We start from the raw sequence: 25,776 nt of genomic DNA on the forward strand, positions 1-25,776 counted from the left end.
GAGTGACTCAATGTCAAAGATAGATTTAGAGAAGAATTTTAAATATTTGGTCTTGAGATACTGACTCCCCAGAGTCATGTATCCATATCTTATGCTTGTTATAACTCATTCAAAAGTATTTACTATTCCTGAACTTGAAAGCCTCTCAGGTAAGAAATCGGTTTGTTATGACAGCAGGTGACTCAGGTACTGTAAATGTTCTCTCAAGAACTTGTTCCTCAATCTGTATCCAGTAATTCACAAAGTAAGTTGCTATCTTAGCAGAAATATATGGTCTGTAACTAATTTACCAATTAGTTTCATTAATGCTTGTCTCTCATTTAGTTTTTAAGTGGATTAAACCACCCCAAATCTATCACAAACAGGGGGGAAACCTTTTATGTAGTATCTATAAAATATTTTCTCCAAGTCTAATTTTACTATTGAGTCTTCAGACATTATTAGAAATGAAATGACCCTAAAACTTAGTATGCCAGAAGGATCACACAACCCCATTTTTTATTGAAAAGTCTCTTCTTGTAGGGACAGTGGTTCTCAAACTTGGCTGCATTACAGAATCACCTGGAAGGTTTATCAGTACTGATACCTAGATTCCACCCCCAGAAATACTGATTTATTTGATTGGGGTGTGGTCTGGGCTTTGTGAGTTTTAACAAAGGCTTCTAAAATGCAGCCAAGATGGAAAAGCCCTTCTGACATGAACTAAGAATGGAATCCAGGAAGGAGGCCAAGCCAGAGGACTATGGATGTAATGGTTTCTAGATTTCTCTTTAAGTCTAGATATTTTAAACTATTTCAATACTCTTAATATCCTATGGTATTCTTCACCTTAAGGTCATTTCTTAGAAGGATCTAGTTTTACATGTCTTAGGTTTAAGTGAAATTGGGCTAAGGTGAAAGGATGTCAAGGTGACAACAGGGAATAAGTGTATGAAACATTCCTTATAACTTAACAAGCTATAAAAATGTGAGATATGATTATTATTTATCAAAATTTTGACACGCTAAATGAGCCATATAAGACCAAAGTCGTCATTTGTATATGAACTGCCTCCAGAACAATTTTTAGTAAAAAACAAAATTCACTCAAAATGTGTCAACTTTTATTTTGGAGATGTTGTCCTTTTGTCATCAACTACTCTCCCTTGTAGGAAAATGAATTTAGTTTTTCATGCCTGTAAGTTCTACCCATTCTAATGCCTACAGCTTAAAGTAAAACAACTGTTGTATCACACTAGTTATTACATTCAACACTTCCGATCCCTCCAGAACAAAACCATTATGAGAGGTCCACCCATGTGTGGTTTTCATCTGTTTTCTATCAAGTTCTCACATTTATTACTTCTTTGGTTTGCTTGCTTGCTTAATTGTGAATGGTAACAAAGGCAACATAGAAAAAATAGAAACAAATGAGGAAATAATTACTGAAAAAGAAATGCTTTTTAAAAAAAATTCTGCAAGAAAAAAAAGACACAAACTTGGCTCTCCGAAAGCAAGGACCAGAAACCCTGCCTCCACCAGTGTCTCACCCTTGGCATCTTGTTGGTCGCCTCCAGAACCCAGTTCTCCCCGAGTCCCTCCCTTCACAGGCCTGGGTTTATAATCACTTGCTTACTCAAGCTCTTGGAGAGAGTTATTTTCCATATTTTGCTCCAGGCTCTTGGGCTTGCCTTTGGGGTAGGTTCTCGGAAGCAAGAGGCTAGTGTCATCTTTTAGCACTCCTATTAAAAACTCCCCCAATTCCTCCTGGTTAGTCTGGCTCATTGGGTGTCGCCCTAAAAACAGCCTGGCTTTTGTAATCTCATTGAGAGCAGGGCGGTGAGACTAATCAGTCAGGTCACTGCGCCTCTCTTATCTTCTGTGAAGTGAGTCAGCGTCAACGCTTGGGCTCATGTGTCACTCCCTACTTTCTGAGGTGCAAGTCTATATTTGTCCAGACGCTGGATGTTTTCTTTTAAAGGCTATTTGTTTTTTTTCTAAAAACATGCTCTATACTCCCTCTCAGGAGTGAAACTAACTCCTCAGGAATTTGGAAGGATTCCCATAATATGAGTTCCTATGCAGAATTCCCAGGGCAGGGAGGCCAGTTTGTTCTCTCAGTTTGGGAAATTGTACCGATAATACGACTAGTTGAGGTCAACACACATTTACTGAAAGTTGACAATGTGCCAAGCACTTGTCATATAGCATTGTTTTAAAATCAGGTTGAAAATGATATGAGGTTTAAAATGAGGTTGAGAACTTCGTAGCACAAAGAGTGAGCCTTAACATGTGCAAATTTATAAATCATTTACGAGGTTGAGGGGTCCCAGGATGGAAGGCAGAAGGTGACAAAGCGATGTGTGTCACAAAGGTATGAAACAGCCTGGCTGCGGAAAGCGGTCACCGGAACTGGAAATGAGCGGAGCCCGCCAGGCTCAGGCCTAGGGAACTGCGGTCACACTGTGCTCCAGCTGCAAGTGGGGTGTGATACTCCCAAGAAGTGTCCTTAAAGGGAGGGGTGCGCCCCTCCCACTTTCCCTCCCTGCTGCCGGGTGAGATGGGACGTGCTGCCTGGGTGGAGGCCCCGTCCCGGGCTCGGGTGGCAGACAGGGCTGAGGGCGATAGATCCAGAAGGTAGCAGCCTTTCTTCTGAGGCCCGGGAAGCCGCCACACCAGCTGAATTTACATGAAAAGAAAAAGAAACTACTGCCTTGTTTAACTCACTCTCATTTTGACTTTCCTGTCATAAATGAACATAGATTTTACATGCATATTTTCCTCCTTGCCTCTTACCCCTCCACCAGTTCTTCAATCCCTCAAAAAAGGAGGTCGTGTAACTCTCTTAAGCACCTAATTCTAGCCAATGAAAGGTGTGCAAAAAAAAAAAGTGGACTTTTGCTCACAAAAAGGTTATGCCTTTGCATGGAATAATAATTGTTCAGCAGCATCATCTGTAGCCTCACAAAAGAGTTGTTCAAATGAGCTAAGCAGTATACATTTAGCTTTTATTTCCTTTATATCAAGAGTACACATTTACTGAGTTTCGGGAGAAATGCCAGGAACTATATAACCTTTAAAAATGTGAAGCAGCACGAAATAAGAACACTAACATGTTGGTTTGGGAAGTGGGAAGTTCCATTGATCTAAAACAATGGAAGTATTAAGAAAATAGTCATTCTTGAGTGGCGTGTTGCTTTTCTTTAAAGTAGTTCCATAAATGGGCACTAATAGTCTAATACCGCCCCCTGCCCCTCTCTCTTTCTCCCCTCCCCTCCTGGAAATTTGATGTCACCCTGGATTTAGAAATGACAAGTCCCTTCATGGAATGATAGACCAGAAGAAGAAGGTGGCAGTTAATGGTTGCTAGGTGCCCATTTCAAAATGATCACCTAGCAACAGCCCCAGCCCAGGGCCGCCAGGAGTCGAGCCAGGGGCTTCCAGCTAAAAAGCTGGCCGGAGCTACAGGCTTGCTCCACTGAGCGTCTCGTCTGCATGGCTTTCAAAATTAGAATCACCTTGTGGTGTTAGGTGGGCTAATGGGCAACTAACCATCTGTTTTATCTGTCTTATCTCACCTTCTGAGTGAGTGAATGTGCTCGCTGTGTTTATAGAAAACAAGACAGGTTGTGGGGGGAAAAATCTGATAGTATTTGAAAACAGAAGAAAATCTCTCTCAGAGTTCCTAGATGCCAGGGATAGCAGCTATGTGAATTTCTAAATAGATTTAAAAATGCAAAGTCCACTTTCAAGTAAGAAAAAGTAACATCTATTTAAACCCACAGAATAAGTTTGAAGAGTTTAAATCAGTATTAAACAAAATTATTTTCCCTAAAGTTAAGTATCTTTCCAAGAGCACTCTAACTAACCCAGCCTCCCAAGTTTTCATCTGTTTGTGTTCAGTTCCTGGAAACTAAGACAATTATCTATAAAAGAAGACACACAGGATGTATTACAGTAGTTGTGGTATTTGATATGTATGTCTGGTAATCAAGCTGCTGCACCTGTATTTCCTTTGTGTTAAGCCCCTCTCCTGGTTTAAACCTACTTTCTATCATATTTAAAAATTGTAAAAATATTTCATTTGTATAATTTCTTTGTAAAGTCTCTGGAACTTTAAGCTGTCCAAAGGAAAGCCTCTCAAGAGGGTTTAAATACACATCACACATGCTGTATGGGTTAAGACATGAGATTCCTATTAAAAATCAAATTTGTAGGGACTCAGATGTTTGCACACCAATGTTCATAGTAGTACAGATATTTGCACACCAATGTTCATAGTATTATTCACAATAACCGAAAGGTAGAACAACCTAAGTGTCCATCAACAGGTGAATGGATAAAGAAAATGGTACATATACATGAAATAGAATAGTATTCAGCCCTAAAAAGGAATGAAATTCTATGCTCCAACATGGATGGAACTTGAGGACATTATGCTAAGTGAAATAAGCCAGATTCAAAAGGACAAATATTGTATGATTTTGCTTATATGAAGCACCAAGAGTAGTCTAATTCATAAAGACAGGAAGTAGAATGGCAGTTGCCAGGGCTGGGGCGAGGGGAATGGGGAGTTCCTGTTTAGTGGGTACAAAGCTTCAGTGGCAGAAGATGACAGATTTCTAGAAATGGATAGTGGTGATGATTGCCCAACACTGTAAATGTAGTTAATGCCAACCAACTGTATGCCTAAAAAGAGTTAAAATGGTAAATTACAGTTATGTATATTTTACCACAATAAAAAAGTTAAGTGCACTTATTTAGTCCAGACCAAATAGTAACAGTCCTGCAGCGTTCTAATGGGAGATAATTATGTGGAGAAGAAGCTGCCGTGGGTATTATAACGTGCACTCATGTACGGAAGAATGAACCCCATTATCAAAGGAGCAAAATCCTGCCCCATCCTTGCTAGGAATTCTGGCATCTGTTAAACCAAAAGAAAAAAAAAAGTGAAAAATTGACTCTTTTGAGGGGAAGGGTCTGTCAACATGTATTATGACAAATATTCATTGTGTTGGTTTTCATTGGCCTTTTTTCTTCTATGGCCAGGCATCTCTTAAATGCTCTATCGTAAGAAATTAAATAAAATGTATTTAAAAGTGAGCTAGACTTGAGATTAGGCTTTGTTATTGCTTCCCCTAAGCATTACTTTTATAACCATACACGGCTTTTATCATTGATTCTGCTCAGCAGTGTAATTACTATGCCAGACTTGCTTGTTTTCTCATCTGGACCCTAAACTGAGACACTGTGGTAACTGTTACATAGAGATACTGACATTTTAATTATAGTGCCATGGATTAATCATGATGGGCCCCAAAGGAAGACCAAATTAGACTTTTAGGCTCTCCTGAGTCACAAACTTAAAATGTATAATTTTAATAAAGGCAACTCATTTCATTAAAAAGTATGATTTTTATCTTTTGATATACATTTTCTTTATTTTGTTCTTATTGCAAAAGTGAAGTGTATCTATTATAGAAAAATCAGGAATATATGTAGGCCTAATAAATCCTAGGACCCCACCTAGTCCAGTGGCCACGCAGAATTCTATCAAAGAAACCTGGTAGGCTAGCATGTTGCTTCTAACGGTGCTAAGCTGATTATGTTCCATTTGCTGCACCCCATTTCCTCCAGTTGCAAACCCGAAACTTTCTCTGGGCTGATCTATAATCTCAGAGGCTGACCCTTATACACTGTGTCACCCAGGTTTCCTGTCTTTTGGTTCAGCCAGTGGAAGGACTAGCAGCCCCCTAGCTCCAGCATCCCAAAGAAGCAGCTACTTCCCAGAAAAAATACAGTATCTTACGTGGAGTTCTCCGAAAGCAGATCTTGAAACAAGGATTTGAGTTCAAGTAGTTTATTTTGGAGGTTATCCCAGGCAGAGGGGTCGGGAAATGTGGAAGTGAAACAGGGAAGAGAGGAAGACAAACAAAAGGGCGTGTTACCATGCAAGTCACCCTGCGGGCAACCGAGGTTGAATCCCTTGGGGGAGATCTTGGAAACAGTGAAGAATCTGCAGCTGGAGCTGGCTGGGGATTTGGGGTATTCATCTGTCACTGACAGAGGACTGACTGGGGATAGTGTACATGAAAATGGAAGGACAAAGGGGCTCTAGGAGGACACCGCATATTGGGTCATGAGGACAAGAGAAGAGCAGGGAAAGATCAAGAGTCAAAAAGCTGCACAATCATGCTGAACTGTACCCACTGGTTTCTCCAAAGAAGTTGCTGGAAGGACAGTCATGGTGGAGTGGCAGGAGTCGGAGCTTCAGAGAAGGAAGTGGAGGCGATGTGTGTGGGTAATTCCTTCAAGAAACTTGATTCTGGAAAGGAAGAGAGTAAAAGGGCTGCAGCCAAAAGGCTATGGGGTGAGAGCAATGGTTTTCAAACAGGGATCTTTGAAAGTATTCTCAGTCCATAAGACCTGAGAATTTTAACACACACACACACACGTGCACACACACCATATCCCTTGAAAGTCCACTTGTAACTGAATACTGTTTCTGGATTTCAGTTTCTCCGGTTATATTTGTGTTTACAATCAAGTTATAAGCAGGGCAGGCAGTCACCCTTTAAAAACGGCCTTTGAGCAGCAATTGTTCATGCTGTACCAGAGAAGGGATGATCTCCATGAGAGTGAACACCGCTTCTTTGTTGACAGGGAGAATTGGGATCCTGTCTTATGCTCCGCTGTTCCTTTGAATTAGATCGAACATTCCCGGTAGGGAAGGCTTACATCCTAGAAAAGACCCTGAGACCCAAAGAAAATGAAGAGAAACAGAGGGAACAAACTATGGGATGAAAGACTGGTCCCATAAAAACAGGAGCACCGGCTGAAAGCTCCATCACATCTGTCTATTAAATCACTCTGGCTGCTACTCCAGGGCACCTCTCCTGAAAGCAGCTCTGGAAACTTCCTACCACAAACTACTCAAGGACTTGCTTTCCAAAGAGGAATCACTTGAGTGGGTATACAAAGTGAGTGCCTCCAGCAAGATTCAGTGGCACCGGGCTGCCTTGTGGCCATAGCAGTGTTGGAAATGGGGACACAGTGGCCAGATGTAAAAGCCACTTGTCTGGCCACCCCAGAGAATCTTCCTGTCTGTGTGGGAATGCAAACCACACACAAGATTTGCATGCACCTGCAAAATCGAAGAAAACCTGTGTTATAGGTGATCTCAAGATTTGATGTCTATTAAGGAAGCTGAAGAACATAGCTTCAATGATTAGGACATATAATCTTAAAAATGTTCAGTGTTTAAAAAGGAGTTTTACAGAAAAAACAACACATGCACACATAAACATATACCCCTAGAGAAAAATGCTCTGTTTTACCAGAGCAACTATTTGCAACTTGTTATGGTCTTTCCAATCTTGACCCATGTGCCTATGGTTTTTAAATCGTTGTGGTCAATGAGTTGACCATTTCATGAGTGACCCCCGGCAGACCACTTTGGCTCTGCAAATCGGTTTTCTTATCAGCACATGGAGAGAATGACTTCTGTCTCACAGCTTGAGAAGGACAAGTGACATAATGTGATACAAAAACAATTTGTAAACGTTGAAGTGTATGATTCTGAGGTGTAGCACACACACCGATTGCTTCTCTTCTGCTTTTCTGTGTCCCACTTTTAATGGTTACATATTATTCTAACTGAATTATCACAGTTTATTTAACCACCGTCTAACTGATGTTCGTATTTGCTTTTTTTGCTGTCATAGAGTTGGTTATAATCATGTTGTGTGATTAGCATGTTTCCCCTTGTGAAATGCTTTTTTAGGATGAATTCCTGGAACTGGGTCCAAATAGTAGCTGAGACAGACATTCTTTTTTAGATGATGTACATCTTCTTAGTACAACCTCGCCCCCCCTAAACAGTAAAAACTTTAATTATGATGCACCACAATTCAGATGAATTAAAAAAACAAAACCTAATCCTAGTGGTGGTAGCAAGTCAGCATATATTAGAATTTTCAAAAGGCAAATAGGTTAAATTTTCTCTGATCCTGGAACATGTGTCCTAATGGCTAAAAATCCTCTTTTTTGGACAGAGTGTGAAATACAAAGACCCTGACCTGATAGCTCTCTTTTCCAGTGTTAGTGTCCTCTGTTGACAAGAGACCTGGGTTTTAGAGGATATATTTCTTCCCATCTAAGGCTCCAGGCATCTTTTTTCCAATTGTTTTAGATCCAGAGAAAAGTGATTTTGGTAGAGGATGGTTTGCTACACAGATTTTAGGTTAAATTCAGGAAAGTGAATTTTGTGCTGCATGTATAGAAATACAAAAATACATTTCCCATAATTTGGTTCCAGTTTTCTGGAAATATTACCTTAATATTTATAAAGCGTATGCAGATTCTTATACTCCTGAACTGTAAGTGCTTTTCACATCTATGATCTGATACCATTTTTGGAGGCTTAAATGCTCAGATTGGCAAGAGCTCTCTCTCTCTCTGCCTAAAGATTTTATATTGGATTGAAATTTTGCTTCCTTCTGGGCCATTTCTTTATGGATGGCTGCAGGGATCAAAGAAGAAATATCTGACCATATTATTATGGTTTTGTAGAAAGTTTCCTTATGTTTCAGGAGAATTTTATGTATATTATGTATGTTAATCAAGGAACCAGTGTGATTGATTATGAAATGATTAGCTCTACTTTGCTCATTTTATTTCTCTGGGTACTTCCTTTTTAAATGTCTTGAGGTAGGGTTAAGAGGAGGTATAATGGAAAGTACTAGCTAAGAGATTTGACTTGTGGCTTCAGCTTTGCCACTAACTAGCTGAATGATCAGATCCACATTACTGAACCTGTTTGGGGTTTTTTTAAAATACATTTAAAAAAATTAAAGTATGGTTGACATACAATACTATCTTAGTTTCGGGTGTACAAATTGTGATTCGACATTTATATGCTTTATGATATGATCACCATGCTAAGCCAATTAACCATTTGTCACTGTACAAAGTTATTATAATATATTAACTATATCCCCGTGACTTATTTTATAACAGGAAATTTGTACCTTTAATTCCTCTTCCCCTTTTTTACCCACCCCCTCAACACCATCCCCTCAGTCTGTTCTGTATCTATGAGTCTGTTTCTGTTTTGTTTGTTCTCTTATCTATGAGTTTCTGTTTTGCTTGTTTGTTTTGTTTTTAGATTCCACATATAAGTGAAATCATATGGTATTTGTTATTCTCTGACTTATTTCGTAATACCCTCTAGGTTCATCCATGCTGTTGAAAATGGCAAGATTTTATTGTTTTTTTAAAACTGCATTTTTATATATACCACATCCAAAGAAAAATATCTTGAATCTAAGATCTGTTCCAGATCAAGCACTCTGTGATTCTAAATGGAGCGAAGGCCTTTCCTCATGACAGTAACCGTCTGAGGGCCAAATAACTTAGAAAAGCCTTTTCCAAATGTTGTGTTATTGCTATTGAATTGTGTGTGTGTGTGTGTGTGTGTGTGTGTTGTCATTGTTGTTGGAAGGGTGGGTGGGTGGGAAGAGAGATTCCAGCTCTCTAGTATCAGCAGTTTAAAAACAGGTTGGAAAAAACACTGTGCTCTGCTGTTTGGGCAAAGAGGAATCAGGCCACCCTGACCTCATGGTCCCACGGAGACCGGCTGCCAGGAGGCCTGCGAAGCCATCCAAGACCGCCACAGGGTGGGTTTGGCAGGGCCCAGAGGAAGCTGGAAGGAGCTGAGCAGAGTTAATGCCTGTAAGGGGCCAGCATGGTGCTTGGCAAGGGTGAGGCAGGTGCAAAGTGCTGAATTAACACCTGCCTTATTGCCATTATTAGCACTTTCAGAGATAGCCAGTAGGGGTATGTGGGGAGGGGGAAAATAATCTTCAACTTACCCCAACTTCACTTCAGGTGCATTAATACCCTTTAAAAATAAACTGTAATGCTTCTACCACCTGTTGTGAAGGCACTACTGTTCATTTCAGGTTCAGATGGTGAGCTGTTTATGTATCACTTCCTTTGGTATTTTTCTAGCATCACTGTTGGCTCTGAGGTCCCATGCTGAGGATGAGCAGCTACAAAGTCCTGCTGTGGGAGCTGAGAGGAGGGGAGTCCCGGGTCCCCGAGGGAGACTTTGCATCCAGCAGCCCCTTCCTCTTCGGGCCTCGCAGCGGGGCCTCTGGCTTGTGCAGTCCGCACACGGCTGCTGGCACCTCTCACAGCCACGCTTCCATCACCCCAAAAACCTTCTGGCCTGCCTGCTCTGCACGCCGCTGCTGCTTCTCACACGCCCTTAGCTCCCTGAAAATAGCCTGCTGTGGGCTTCCAAGTGTCCTTCCCTGGCTCTCTGCCTGCAAGGTTCTAGTTAATGCTGTTTGTTGGCCTAGTAAACTCCTACACCTGCCATCCTTCAAGACCCTGCTCAGTGTCTCTCCCAGGTATTGTATGGCTTCCTCCTCTGAGCTGCCTCAATGCCCAAGACAACCATACACACACAGGACACTGTGGGTTTCTTGGGGCATTTCACTTTGATATTTATATTTCTAGCACAGAATCTGACAAATAAGTGCTCAGTAAATGCAGAATACATATTTAGACCTACATGCTAATAATCTCATTTTCAATTCCTGGTTAGAACAAGGTGGGGAGATTTAAATGAAAAACACTTGTAAACTGAAATGAGGGAATTTCTATTAAACCCTGTTTGTATTTCAGTTTGCTGTATGGAAACTCATATTCAAAGGTGAAAAATGCGACCAGATAACCTAGAGTTCCTCTTAGTTTCAAAGATCTCACCTAAGAGGAAAGTCCCCCAACATCCCTTCAAAACTCCCCACCATGAATTTCTCTTATATTTTCTATCAACCATGAACCCATTTAGGTTAACCTGTTACTCTTTCAATATCTTTACTATGTGCTAGGAAGGCCTCATTCACCCATTGGTGCCAGTGACTTTAAATAGAAATCATCTCACAGAGATCACGAGAAATTGTGAAGTTCATAAGAAAAGCAGGACAAATGGATGCCGGGGACAGTGAGCACTGGACAAGAGTACTTTGGATGGAGGGCTCTTTTCTGGCACACAGGCCACAGCTCTGGTGCTAATTAGTGTTCCTCAGCTGCAATCCACTCTTGGCCCAAATTCCTGGCCCATGAGAAGCCAGTATCAGTAAAGAGCCTGGGGATCCTTGCCAGACACAGCTAGTTTCACATCCTGGCTCTGCCACCTGCTGGCTCTACGATTTGGGGTAAGTTACCTAACTTAGTAGATCCTCTATTTTCTCATCTGTAAAACTGTGGTAAATGCCTTATAGGTTGTTGAGAAGATTAAATGAGATGATGGTCTAAGTCCTGTCACATATCATTTGCATGTAAATGGGAACTGTCATATTTTTGCATGACTCTGGGGCTCCCTAGACTTCCCAGGAGTAGGTTTGGGTTGGTGGGTTATTGGGTCTTGCTCTGAAATGGAGATGGGGTGGGGTGGGGTGTTTGGTCATAGGACAGGAGACCCAGAGATTACTTACTGTGAAATCCTGAGGTCTGATCTGCTGGGGATGTGGTATTCCAGGAGCTCCAGGACCATCATAAACTCACATCCTGCCAACGGGGTGATGGCTGATTAGATTCGGGCATCTACTTCCTCTAGCAGCGGAAGATTGCTTCCACTCCCTGCCCTCTGAACCAGGAAAGCCAATGCACTTTACAGACGCGCAGAACATTTCTTTCGGACGTGAAATAAAATGCCAGAGTCAATTTTGCATCTATAAATTCTCTATCTCACCTTTGCAAGTGCTCATAAAGGATTCTTTCTCAGAGAGGGGGCAATTCAGAGAAGCCTCACCTGAGCCCCATCTCACGCATGCTGAGTCAAGGTCTCTGAGGCAGGGATGGAGAATCTATAGTACATCAAGCCCCACACATGATCCTGTTGCACCCACACCTTGCTTCGAAAGTGTGGCCCCTGGGACAGCAGCAGCAGCTACATAGGCTTATAGGAACTGCAGAATCTCAGGCCCTACCCCAGACCCACTGTATCTGCATTTTTAAACAATCGTGCTAAAATATACATAGCACCAAATTTACTACCTTAACTGTAAGTATACAGTTCAGTATTGCTTAAGTGTGTTCACACTGTTGTGTAACCAATCTCCAGAACTCTTTTCATCTTGCAAAAGTGAAATTCTACACCCTTAAAACAAATCCCCATTTCCCTCTCCTCCTAGCCTCTGGCAACCATCCAGAACCTGCGTTTTAGCAAGATCTCCAGGTGGCTCATATGCCCAGTAAAGGTTGAGGAACACTGCCCTAAGGATGAGAACCACAGATGACAAAATCAGGAGCCACAGTGAGCTTACAGAGGCAACCAGGCCATGTGTTGGGCAAGGCAATGGAGACCAGACCGCAGAGCAGGGACAGCTTCGGCAGGCAGGGCTGATGCATGCTCCAGCGTGAGGCCTACTGCTCTGGACTGGCGTGCAGCCCGCCTACGTATCAGAATCATCTGGACACTTGAAACTGTGCTGAGACCCATCCCAAACTAACTCCAGTCTCTACAGTTAAAAGATCTCCCAGGAATTCTGATAAGTTGGCAATTCTGGTAAGTTGGTAGGATCACATGGATTCTGCAACCATGTGTGGGCATTAGAGGGGAATATTGGTTCCAGGGAGGGCAGCGATCATAATTGTGACTCATTCTATATCTGCCCAGATACCCTGGTATGAGTGATTGCTCTGGGGAGCTAAAAAAAAAAACCAAAAAAAAAAAACCACCAAAAACCAAAACACTGTTTTTGAAAAGAAATAGCTATCTTATTAGAAGCTCTAACACTTTAGATGCAAAAGTCCCTGTCACCTTCTCTGCCACTGCCTGTCATTCCTATCAAGGCGCTCTGATTATTCTTTCAATAGCATGTCCCACAATTAGCAATGACAGTGCTTATGGGCTGCCTCCTTTTGCTAAACCGGAGGCTGCATCTGGGGAAGAGCCAGGGTCCGAGCTCTTGCTCACTTCTCCCACTCACAGAGGCCCTTGAAAACTGAGTGAGTGAAGCACATTCACCAATCAACTCTGCTTGGCCACCTTGTGGCCCCAGACCAACTGAGTATAATATAGAAAGGGGAGCAATCTTCTGACGGCGAGTGACACTTCAAAACCGTCAGGACTGAAAGATTTGCGTGGCGGAGGCGGGCATGGGCGTCCTTGGAGCAGCGGAGGTCAGCGGTGGCACGTTCTCCCACTCAGACGGGGCCAGAGAAGGTAGCAGTGCAGACTGATGCATCCGGTGAAATTAGAATCTTAAACGAGTGACAGGGACTTTGAGCTCGTGACATCTGAATGCATGCATGTGGCCTCATCCAGAACCTCCCAGCTCTTGGGGCTTGGATGGCAATGCATTTATGCAGCCCCCTGGGTAGGATTCTGTAGTAGAAAGACATAGATTTTGGAATAGACCTGCATTCAAATCCCGCTCCCTTTCCTGGCTGGCTGTTTAACCGCAGAAAACTACTTACTACTTATCAGAGCTTCAGCTTCCTCATCTGGAGATGGGATAACAATATTTACCATATGCTATGTAAAGCACCCAGTAAAGTGCCAGCACTTAGCAGCACCCCATAAATGCTAATTCCCAACCTGCAGTCTGGATTTCCTTACCCATTCTCTTCCAAACCGTTTCTTTCTTTAGCTTTGCTCAATTTACTGCCCCATCACTAGAACTTATGGTCTACACCTTTGATTAAAAAAAAAAAAAATCACAACTGACTTGTGAATTGTCTTCTTTCATTATACTGAGAGCTCTTATATAGAGAATACATGAAAAGTTGAAAGATTTATTTAACTTATTTCCCAGCCCAAATGGAAATGCCTTTTGGGACAGGAACCTAACTTCCTGCTTCTCTCTGAGCTCTGGCCCAGAGAGTCAGATGCCAGATGCACGGAGCTGATGTGCACTTGTCAGATCGCAATAAGGGCAGCTGGGGGGGGGGGGGCAGGGGGGGCAGTGATGCTGCTGGAACATTCTGCATCCCTCCAAGCAACCTCTGTCTAAACGCAGCGCATCTATGCATTTACATTCTGACCGTGTACTATATTGATTGAATCGTATTTTTATGTGCTTTACCTTTTAACAGAACTCAAAGTATTAGGAAAAGAGATATAACATCTTTAAATCGCCATGATACTATTTACATTCAGACAGTGGCAGAGAATAAAAATTTCCTCTTCTGATCTCCTGTTTCTTTAGTAGCAGATCCCCAAGTTTTGGTTGGTGCATTGCAGTCCAGTTAACAGAGGACATCCCCCAGTTTCATTTGCATTTAACTTGGTCAGATGACAGGGGCTTGCCATAGAGATGTGAGAGCATCGTGTGGTACTTCTGCAGTAAGTGCCTTTATGAAGAAAGTGTTTTGTGTTAATTCTGGAGCACCGGTTACCTTCTTAGATGCTGAGTGAGTGCAGGGGCCATACTTTTAGAGATCGTAGAGTTGACAGCCAGGAGATTGAGTTCTTAATGACTTTTGGGAACCTTGCCACGCCAACCCCAAATTGCCTCCTTATAAAATCTCTTTGCAAGAGAGAGTGGCCAACTGTTATATGCAGCTGACCTAATTTGAACTGATACAAGGTATAGTTAAATTATACTTATTTCATATTCAATTCATATGAATGAAGTTTGATCACAGATAATTAATGCACTTATTCTATGATGATAAAATAGTCTATAGTCTACTAATTGTACTAAAATGCTGGCTGAATGTAGCATTTTTATTTATAATGCAAAATAAAAACTGTTAAGATGCTTCAGAAAGTGTAGCTGATCCAAAATGCCTTTTAGACAACGATAAATAACCCTGAGCTTCTCTGGGCACCAAAGATTTCCCCTTAAGGAAAACATATGCAAAAAAGCATCATTATTCTAGTTAAAGTAGAAACATTGACATTGGTTCTGTCAATTTACTAGCTACTTTAAATTTTTAAGTAGATTTTCAGACACATTTATTGTGCTAAAGATTTTTCATCCCTAGCAAGAAAAAGTCTCTGTCCTAGAAACACATATATGTAATTTTTTTTTTTTTTTTTTATGAGCAGAGCGGGAGAGAAATGGAGATTGTGGAGACTAAGGTAAGGGAATAAAGCAGAAGGTCATGGTACTGGTCAGCAGGAAATCTGGGAAAAGCAGAACTTGGAGGGAAATGATGAGAGCGGGTGTCCTATGAGCTGGCTAGGATGTAATGTAGTGATAATACCTATGACAGTCATTCACTGCATAACTTTTCAGTCAAGGACAGACCACATATACGACGATGGTCCCATAAGACGAAGCGGAAAATTTCTATTGCCTAGGGACTTCGTAGCCGTCATAATGTCCTAGCTCAGTGCATTACTCACTGGTGATGCTGGTGTAAACAAACCTAATGGCCTGCCAGTCATATAAATGCACAGCACATACAATTGCAGTAGTCAGCTGTGCCGTCCACCCTTGTGTAAGTGAGCTCTATGAAATCGCCTAATGATGCATTTCTCAGAATGGCTCATGACTATGATTGAATAATGGATTTCTGTTTACAAAGCCCATGAATTAACTCACTGAGAGAGAGAAACACAGGGAGGGTTGTCAGGGCTTATGCATGAGGGAAGGGAAGACTATCAAGGGATAGCAGGAGGCAGTCCTTTCAGATGAGACAAGAGTATAAAGTCTCCACATTCCAGCTGTCCAAGATAACCAAGGCTGATCATGATGTTTGGTTGTGTTTATAAACAGCAGGGAATGGCTCACGTTTTGCATCTCATACTGATGATGTTTTGGAGAACCCGATGATGTTTTGGAGAACCTCTTTACAAAAATTGCAAAATTAAACCCAGGGTCTTGAAAGAGACCTATGCAAGTGAGAGTTCCTGAGCCCTAAACTTTGTTAGTGCCACAATAGATCCAACTCTGGTCATTATTTATACCTTAAAAACAATCAAAACAGGGACTGTAGTCTACATACTCTTGTGTAAACTCTTCCCCTCAACTCTGTACCTTGGGTACCCTCCCGTCAATATATATGATTTAGCTCATCTTTTAAAATAATTCAGTGGTTGTCCCAATGTTCATTATACCCTCACAGAATGATGATTTTTTATTTCCATGCTTTGATCTTCTCACTGGGGGATGCTTTACATAACAGAACCTGGAATATGATAAATCCTAAAGAAACATTTGTTAAATTGGTATACTGTTCTGAGTTGTACAGTTTCCAGGTTTGACAGGTTTAAAAGATGGTGGTGTGTACTTTGAAGCTGCCCCTGGCTGGAACGGTGAGAGAGAGAACAAACCACTCTTCTGTCCTGGAAGCCCATACTTCCTCTGTATCTCCTTCCCCCCTCCCACTTCCTTCGACTGTCAACACCCGGCCTGGATCGTAGTGAGAGGAGGGAAACCTCACTGAACAGGTTTGGTCAGAAAACAAGAAGGTGTTTCAGGAATATGCTCTGGATTTTAATGCACTTTAAAAAAATTATTTATTGATTTTAGAGAAAGAAGAAGGGAGAGAGCGAAACACTGATTTGTTATTCTACTTATTTATGCATTCATTGGTTGCTTTTTGTATGTGCCCTGACCAGGGATCAAACCCACAGTCTTGGTGTAACAGGACGACGCTTTAACTAACTGAGCTACCCGGCCAGGGCTATTTCAATGCACTTTTAACTTTAGATGGAAAGTTTCATGAACATTCTTTCGCCAGATCAATGAAAGCCAAGCCCCAAAATTAAATCTTGAAAAATAGTGGCAATCTGAGGGTCCTGAGTAGTACATTTAGCTGTTGTGAACCTGAAAAACAAAGAACATTAGAAATGAACAAAAATTTCACAAGATCAAGGAGTGTGGGACTCTAGAAATAAATGTCTCCTTATATTCTTATGTGATACAGGGAACCATGAATATATACACTTAGTTGGGCCAAAGGCATAATCAATTCATTTGTGAATAGAAACATTCTCTAGAAATAATCAGCAGACTGAAAGTACCAGCAAAGAAAGAAAAGGTTAAACATCTATTGTTCCAGAATAGTGAATAGTTTTGGTGTTTTTAATGAGAACATTTACCTGCTCATGTTCTAGAATAAATCTCTATAGCTGAGAAAATGAAACCCAGCTTACCTAAAGCCACCTAGTCTGGTAGTGAGTGCTGTGTCCTCTGGTCTTGCCTGTCCCGACGACTAGACAGATTCTGAATCTACCAGGCTCTGAACCATAAAGAAATGCGGTTCCCAGTGGCATCTTGGGGATCATGCTACCCCGTCAGAAGAGAACAGATGAACCTCTCCTCTCTGCTGACTGCGACGGGGGAGATGGCAAGAAACAAGCTCTTTAATCTCTGTTGGAATTCGTACTGCCTTTTATAAAAATACATCCTATTCTAGGTAGAACCCTTTCAGATCTACTCATTTATATCCTATTAACAGTTATACGGACTTTGTAAGCATATTATTGCTGTTTGGCCCGTGTGACTGATGAAATATTGACAGCAGGTGATTTATGTGCGCAGAATGACACAGCTGGAAGGCTATTTGGCTGTAATTACTTAGGGTTATATTACCCTCTCTGCTAAGGGAAAGTGTGAAGAGGTGAAAGCACCAATTGTTCCCAATTTTTTGAAGTATTTTCTGTAAATATCTAACCCTTTCTTGCATTTTTATTAGCTGAATTGAAAGGGAAATTATCAGATTATTTTATAGATTTTTTTTGTTGTTGCACAAATACTGATATTCTACATTAAAACATTTCCAAATCTGTATATATGACAGAAAAATATAGTTAAACCCAATAATAATATATCTTCAAAAAGTCAAAATGAGGATTTAATTTATGGTGTAATATTTTCCCATGACAGGAATAATCAAAATCATGAGATTTAAGTGTGAGCAACAGAGATGTGAGTGAAGACCACGTCTTGCTGGTTCACACCACCTCCACTCCAGGAGGTGACCCACGTTCCACCCCAGCTGCCCTCTGTGCCATCCTGGGGTAGGCATGTACCAGGGCTTCACCCCTGCCCATTAGGCTTGTTGCCTGGAAGGCAAAAGCCTCTAGGAGCCCATGCCCACGAAAGCTCCCCAGAGCATGACCTCAGCCTGTCCTACATCACTGGGGGCCTGCTGTTGTAAGGCCTCTGCCTCCTGTTCCATCCAGGGCACAGTGCCTGTCCTTAGCCTGGAGGAGCCCAGCCAGGGACACCTCTGTGCTCAGGGGCTGGGCGTCCTCTGGATCTTGCTATCAGTCCCCAGCCTCAAACTAGTGGCATGTCCAGGGAGGGCTGGCCCTAATCAAAGGCCCCACTAAACCACAAACTCCCCAGATGAAAAGGGCCGCCTAGGTGATATGCCACCAGGGCATTGAGCTGAAGTTGGTCCCAGGCCAAAGGTCTTCAGGCTGGGGCACCGCCTGGGAGCCAGGAACATGGCAGGAACCAAGGGCTGGGTGGTGACTGGGCATTTGTGAGGACACCCTTCTCACGGCCTGCAACTTCTGGGCTCACAATTTTGGTAGACACTTTGGCGATTGGGTGAGTGAGGATTGGTATTAGGTATTTTTCCTCAAGCAGGTACCAGCATCTCAGGTTTCCAAATACAGGGTGGGGCAAAAGTAGGTTTATAGTTGTTAGTGTGGAAAATAATACAATAATTAATAATAATACAAGAATAAACCCTGTTTCACATACTCACAGCTGTAAACCTACATCTGCCCCACCCTGTATATATTTTATTACTAAAAGAAGATAATATACATATATGCTTGTACATGAAGAGGAAGTAGCTAGTAGGATACATATAAAAACATTAAGAGTGGGTACCTGTGGGGAGTGGGAAGAGGGCTGGGAACTGGTGTGAGGGATTTTTACTTCTCATTTTATATATTCCATGTTTGAAAAAAATGTTCACCTGAAGTGGGTATCATTTTTATAATAATTAAACTTTAAAAATTATTATGCTCTGTACCTGATCTGCATAAGAAGAGAATGCAGAGGAGGTGTGTATACAACGTGGGAGTGACAGCAAAGTGCCCACATGTGCTTGGGTGCACAAAGTCATTAAGAACCATGTTTGGTTAATAGACACCGGTATCAAGGTTACTTCTCACTTGTAATCTCTTAATTACAGACACATCAAAAGGGCTGATAATTAATTGCCAAAAATTGGAAGCAAGCAAGATACCCTTCAATAGGTGAATGGATAAACGAAGGATAGAACATCCACACAGTGGAATATTATTCCGTGATCTAAAAATAAACAAACCTATCAAGCCATGAAAAGACATGGAGGGACCTGAAATGTATGTGAAGAAGCCACTCTGAAAAGGCTATATACTGAACGATTCCAGCCGCATGACATTCTGGAAAAGGCAAACCTGGCGACAGTAAAAGATCAGCGGTTGCCAGGGGTTGAGGGAGGAGTGGGGGAGGAAAGGATGGACTTGGGAGCACGGCGGATCTTTAGGGCAGCGGAACTGTTCTGTATGACACCGTAATCGTCAATCCATGCCACGCATTTGTCAAAACCCACAGCACAGCACAGAGTAAACCCTACGGAAACCTGGGGCTCAATCACAACGCGCCTGTGCTGACCCGTCAGCTGTAACTAGTGTCCTGCACCAAAGCGACGCCTGACCTGGGAAAACTGCTAAGGGCCGAGGGGCCCATGGGATCCTCCGTACTTTCTGCTCAATAATTTGGTCAAATTAAAGCTACCCTTTAAAAAGTTTATTAATTTTTTAATAACTTAATGCCGTTTTAAAATACTTACATGTAATAATAAAAAGCCAGTAATAACATAATACAAAGTAGCATTTCAAAACCAAGTCAGGACTATGGTGCTCTAGGCCGCGTTTTACAAGGCCAGGCGCAAGGACGCTTCTCCCTCAGTCGTTTGCGCGGCCCGTCCCGGCCCCACCCCAGGGCCTCCGGCCCAGAGCCCGCGGCGACCCGCTGCGCCCTCGCCCGCCCGCCCGCTCGGCCTGGGGGCGCGCTCCCCTCGCGCAGCGCGGGTCCCCCTGGGTCCCACCGGGGCGCCGGGCAGCTCCAGCGCCCCGCCGCCTGCCTCTGCTCCCAGGCCGGCGACCACCGTGGCCGCCCCGCCCGCGCGCGCGCGCCGCAGCCCCGCCCCCGGCCCGCGTGTCACCCGCAGCGGGTGCGCGGCGCCTCGCCCCCAGGCCCGCGGAGATGCCGAGCGGGTGGGTCCGGCGGGGGCCCTCTGCGGAAGGCGGCCTTGCCCACTGGCGCAGAAACTCGCGGCCAGAGCGTCCGGGCGCGCGTGGGGGCTGGCGGGGCTGCTTCGCTTTTCCCGCTGCCCAGGCCCGGCTCAGGCCCCGAACCCGCAGCGCTGTGGACGCGCGAACGCACCGCTCTGGACGGTCAGCCCGTCTTCCCTGGACGTGAGTGGTGGGGCCTGCGGCCTAAAAATAAACACCCACTTCCCTTGGGGGCGTTGGGGCTCATTCTATTTAAATTGCACAGATTGTTTCCATTCCTTGGTGTCTGAAGTATTGAAGGCTGAAATCTGCTGCTCGGCTCTTTGCTCGTATTTGTTTTAATGATGGAGCCAAGCCATGCAACAAGGGCTGCGCCTATGGCAACCGCAGCAACACAAGGTCAGGCCTCCACCAGGGTGGGAATGAAACCGCCCGGGAAAGCCAGGCGCGGGGGGCTCCCTGTTAGGGCCTGGGTGGGAAGGGAGGGACTGGTAGCAGGTCTTGAAGAAATGCCAAGAGGACAACAGTGATTTCACGATAAATTCTTCATTGTGCTAACTCAGCTGAAATTTTTCAAAAGCATGCCGTACCCTTTGGGTTAAAAGGAAATATTGAAATTCAGTATTAATGCTTATTTCAAACAGTTACTTGAAAGTATTCCACCTTAATTCATATTCATATAATTGCATGCATTATCCTTGATATTATCGGTATACATTATATATAATATATATTATAATATATATACAAAAGTTCAGAAATAACAGAAGTAAAACCAATGAATCACCAAAGTAGTAATTAGTAAAAGTTTACTCTGCACACACCAAAAAGACAGTGCAAACCGGAGCACTTGGCACTCAAACCAAACCATGGAATGAGACTCAGGGGTATCTTGAGATAAAGCGGCTTATCTAGTGAGAAAGCAGTGACTGTTTATTCTTCGCAGTGATTGGTTATGATACTAGAATTTTCAGTGGTTACCTCATATTAACCCTGGGAAACAGTTCAAGTTTTGCATATGATTTCCAGAGGCATAAGCAAGAAATGACCCAGATCAAGTTAATCTTGCAAATAAGCTAAATTAAGCTTTGTTTGTATGACTAAATCGGTTTGTCTGCTCAGGGAATTTTCAAGGCTGATCTTTGATATCTATACAAACACACGCATACACATACATACATGCAAAGCATGCATATAAGTGCATATATAATTATATATGTGTTATATGTGAGGTATGCATAATGTGTTATATATGATGTAATTATGTAATAGTACCTTTATTTTGAAACTTTGTACTTCCAAGCTGATATTTGGAAAACACTTGCACACTTTCTACTTTGAAGTTTATCTTTCATTCTTAAATATAGAGTTGAAATTCAACATTCCTCTGGATCCAGCCTAAAAAATAAAACTTTATTTCCTTCTAAAGGGAGAGTTCTCAACCCTATTTCATCCCAATACTCGCTTTTTATAATGAATATTTATCACCTCCTTAACTATCCTAAAATGCATTTCATAGATAATATTATTCCTAATAACATATTTTTAAAAATGTCTGTATTGATTTCAGAAAGAGGAAGGGAGAGGGAGAGGGAGAGAGACATAGAAACATCAATGATGAGAGAGAGTAATTGATCAGCTGCCTCCTGCACGCCCCCTACTGGGGATCGGGCCTGCAACCTGCGCGTGTGCCCTGACCCAGAACTAAACCGAGATCTCCTGGATCCTAGGTCCATGCTCATCCACTGAGCCACACCTGCTGGGCCCCATGACATAATTTAAAAAAAAGCAATACAATGCTCTAACTAAAATATAAAGGAGAAATAAAAGGAAAGCTATACTACTACAATATGGGGCCGTGATAGTAAAAGACATAATGAAGTAGACATATGCTTGCCGTTATTTGTAGCATCACAAATGAAAGTGATAGCGACAAATGGAGGCTTATACAGGTGTCTCATATTGGCAAGTAAAATGTCCCAAATTGGGGCTAGGATTTTCTGAAATGGCAAATAAGCTCTTAGTAGAGCAAGCAAAACAAAGTATGATCTTCACTGTTTTTACTTTGTAGTTGCATGCAGGGACTTCGGTGTATGTTGAAACCATGCAAAAGATATTTTGTGTTTATATGTAAAATGGAACTGGGTTCTAGTCTCAGGTAATCATAAATAGGGTGTTTGGTTTATTTGATTTTCTTACACAAATATCCAATGGGATGTTCAGCATTTAATAGCACTGTTTCATGCCAACAGTGCTATCCAAATATTGTGACAGCTAATCCTCCTTCCCACACAGATTTCCAAACATCCCCTGGGGGCAATTCCAAAGCAGCCTACCTTTGAAGCCACTGTTCTAAAGACAGAACTCTTCCTCCAACAGGAACACAGCGTTAACCTATTTTATTCATTGACTTGAGATTGAAATCAAAGAATGAAATGCAACGTTGCTGAAAACCAGACCATCTTAAAATCAAAGTGTGGTAAGTTGATTACAATGAAAGCAGTCTCTTCCTAGGGCTTCCCACTTCAGGAGAGAACAGAAATGATATTTTATTTACAAACAGAAAGAGCTAAGTCTCCAAAAGCTTCTCTAAGCATTTTGTGGGTGCAGCTGGCCCCGAGTCCAGGTGATGCCTTGGGTCTGGAGCTCAGTGGTGGGAATAACACTGTAGCAATTCGATTACCAGCTAAATGAAAGGGTGGGAAGTGGAGGCAGCATTCTCAGCTTCTGCAGCTGCAAACAGCATCCTTCTGCAGAAACCGTGCCAAGCTGGCTTGAACACAGCATCTCTTCTGCAGGGCTGAGTGTCATTTGCTCGTCTGCAAATAACATAAATCACAGGCACGTCCTATATGTCGTATGCCAAATAGTGAAGTGGAGATGTGCAGGGAAGTAAGACTGGATTAAGAGGAAAGAGATGAGGCAATAAATCTCAATCCTGCCCTCGAACTGGAATCTCTTGGGAAGCCTTTAAAAATGTGGATGCCTGGGTCCATCCTTATGGTATTCTTTTTCTTCCCAGTAAATGTTAGCTAATTTTATTCAGTTTATGTTCTCATTTTTTATATACTGTCTGTTCCCAATGGGATTATTTTTGAGAATTTTGTATACATCTCAGTATTTTTCTCCTGAATTCAGGGCTCAGGATTTTATAACATATCTTCTTATGAAATAGAAAACCAGGGGCACTACGTTTGTTTCATGACCAGCCCCACTTAACCTCCCACTCATTGAAGCTAAAAGCTGACTGTAGTCCTATCCCTTTGTCTCTCTAATTCACATTCCCCTAGCTGTGAATTTACCATGACATTTTCAATGCAAGCCCCCCCCCCCCCTGCTTCTTCCCATCTCAATCCATCTAAATTCGTTAGCTTAACTTGATCTGTAGTGATGTCTACTCATGACATTCTGACAGCATTGGGGCGGTAGGACCTCAGCATCAATTTTACAAGCCCATTGGGCTATTCTAATGTGTAGTCAGAGCAGAGAACACAAATCTGGCAACTGGATATGAAAGAGTAAACATTTGTCTCTGTTGCCAGTCCAGAGCTTTCACAAAGTAATTAAATACATGTGGATGCTCCCACAAAGGAGGTTGGGGCCACAGTGTATATTCATCCTGAAATATTAACTAGCATTATCACCTTGGGCTGGTTAATTTATCTAAGACTCACTGTCATTTGTCAAATGAGGTTAGTTATAGCACCTGCATTACACAGGTGTGAGGCTTAAAAAAGATAAAGTGTAAATCACTTAGCATGTGCTTGATAGAAAGTGCTCACTAGGTAACTGCTATTTCATCATCATCGTATTATTATTAAATGGAATAAAAATTGGATTTAGGATTCATAACGTGGTAAATATGCCTCCATGAAGAAGTACACACTCTAAATGCAAACAAAAAAAAAATCTTTAAAAATCATTTCCTATTCTTAGAGAGTTTTTCCTTTGAACGTGGATGGGGGCAATTTAATAGATTTTCAATATTCAGTTATGAATCTCTCCCCAATCTTTTTTGCCATTCCCACCCATGAACCTCTATCTTGTTAATCCTCCACAAAACCCACATCAGGCTTTATTTATTATGCTTTATTTATTATCTCTCAGAATATCACATATCTAATATTTCTGTCCATTTATGCTCTATAAATACGAATTCCAGACTTGTGTAGCCAGCACTTTTCTGGCCCTAAGGGCTCCACAAAATGAACTAGGACCTTCATATATAATGCATAGTCTATAGGGTTGGGGAGAGGAGATAAGATGAGCTGTGGTATTGAAATTGAAAGAACAGGGAAAATAATATTGCAAGTAAAAAAATACATTAAAAAAAAAAAAAACCTGACCGGGAGAGCAAGACTGATAATCGCTTCAACTCTTTCCCACTACCAGGAGAGGGGAGGGGAGGGCAGAGGAGGGAAAGGAAGGAAACTGAGCCTGCAAAAAGATGGTGAGTCCATTCACTCCATCATCTGTACGGAGGAGAAGTTCGATCTGAGCAAGGCTTGACTCACAAGCTGGTCTCAGGAGAATGCAGACGGAAGGGCTAACGAACTCCTGTTCAGTACTGTGACCCCACCTGTGAGAGCGGTGCACTGAATGTCCCCATCTTGATAATTAGCTCCTCCAGCTCCCTTGGGTGAAGTGGAAAAGGGTGAATAAGGAAACCCAAAGTGTCCCCTCAACACTCCCCACCCACAGAGTGGGGAGAGCGGTGGAAGCCCTTTAGTCTATGGAAGGATGTGACAATAAAGGAAGAACTGTTAAGTTCCCTACCTGGCCAATAAAAATATTTGGCGATTGTGTGATTTGAGATTGTGCTATTGCCTTCTAATAACTGCATGAATATTTTCAATTGTAGGTGAGCTGTGCCTCTACCTGCTCAATTCTTAGTGACAAATACCAGGTTTTGTCTTATCTTTGCACAGTAGCCAGCGATAAGGTCCAGTTGAAGGCCATGGTAAAGCTTATCCAAGACTTTGGCTGGGTCTGAGTAGGCGCTGTCACAGCAGATGATGATTCTAGAAAATACGGAGTGAAAATTTTTAAGGAAAAAATGGAGAGTGCCAGCCTCTATGTTGCATTCTCTAAGTCCATTCCAATGAGAAAATGTAAAAAGTATTGATGCTATAAAGAAATCTACTGCCAGAGTCATTGCACTTTATGCATCTGATATTGAACTCAGTTCTTTTGTGCTGGAGATGGTTTACTGTAACATAACTGACAGAACATGGGTGATGAGTGAGGTCTGGATGACCTCAGCCCTCAATGCAAAGCCTGAATATTTCCCATATTTCGGTGGAAGCATTGGGTTTGCAATACCAAGAGCTGATACCAGGATTAAAAGAATTTCTTTAGGATGTACCTACTGACAAGGGTCCAAATGATGTTCTAACCATTGAATTCTGGTAAACTGCTTTCAACTGTACTTGGCCCAAGAGTAGTGTTCCATCCTACATTGGCCATAGAGTGAATATGACGGGTAAATAGGAGAGATCACATGTCTGAGAAATTCTGTACTGGAGAGGAGTTGGAAGATCTTAAAGATATCTATTTGGATGTGTCTCAGCTAAGAATTACAAGCAATG

General features: G+C 42.3%; 1 protein-coding gene across 3 annotated transcripts in view; it reads left to right on the plus strand.

Moving 5' to 3' along the window:
- The first annotated feature begins 20,202 nt into the window (after positions 1 to 20,202).
- The window catches only part of ERI1 (exoribonuclease 1), a 49,674-nt gene continuing 44,100 nt past the window's right edge, over positions 20,203 to 25,776 (plus strand). The window contains exons 1-2 of one of the 3 annotated variants that reach the window (XM_087814141.1): positions 20,203 to 20,371; positions 22,484 to 22,667. The gene's annotated coding sequence lies outside the window, so the exon portion shown is untranslated. Of the gene's footprint in view, positions 20,372 to 20,470; positions 20,588 to 22,483; positions 22,668 to 25,776 lie in introns of those variants that run through there. The other 2 variants (XM_087814142.1, XM_087814143.1) reach the window with 2 other exon arrangements.

This window comes from Miniopterus natalensis, chromosome 2, assembly GCF_054644295.1.
Source record: "Miniopterus natalensis isolate mMinNat1 chromosome 2, mMinNat1.hap1, whole genome shotgun sequence".
Taxonomy (NCBI): Eukaryota; Metazoa; Chordata; class Mammalia; order Chiroptera; family Miniopteridae; genus Miniopterus; species Miniopterus natalensis.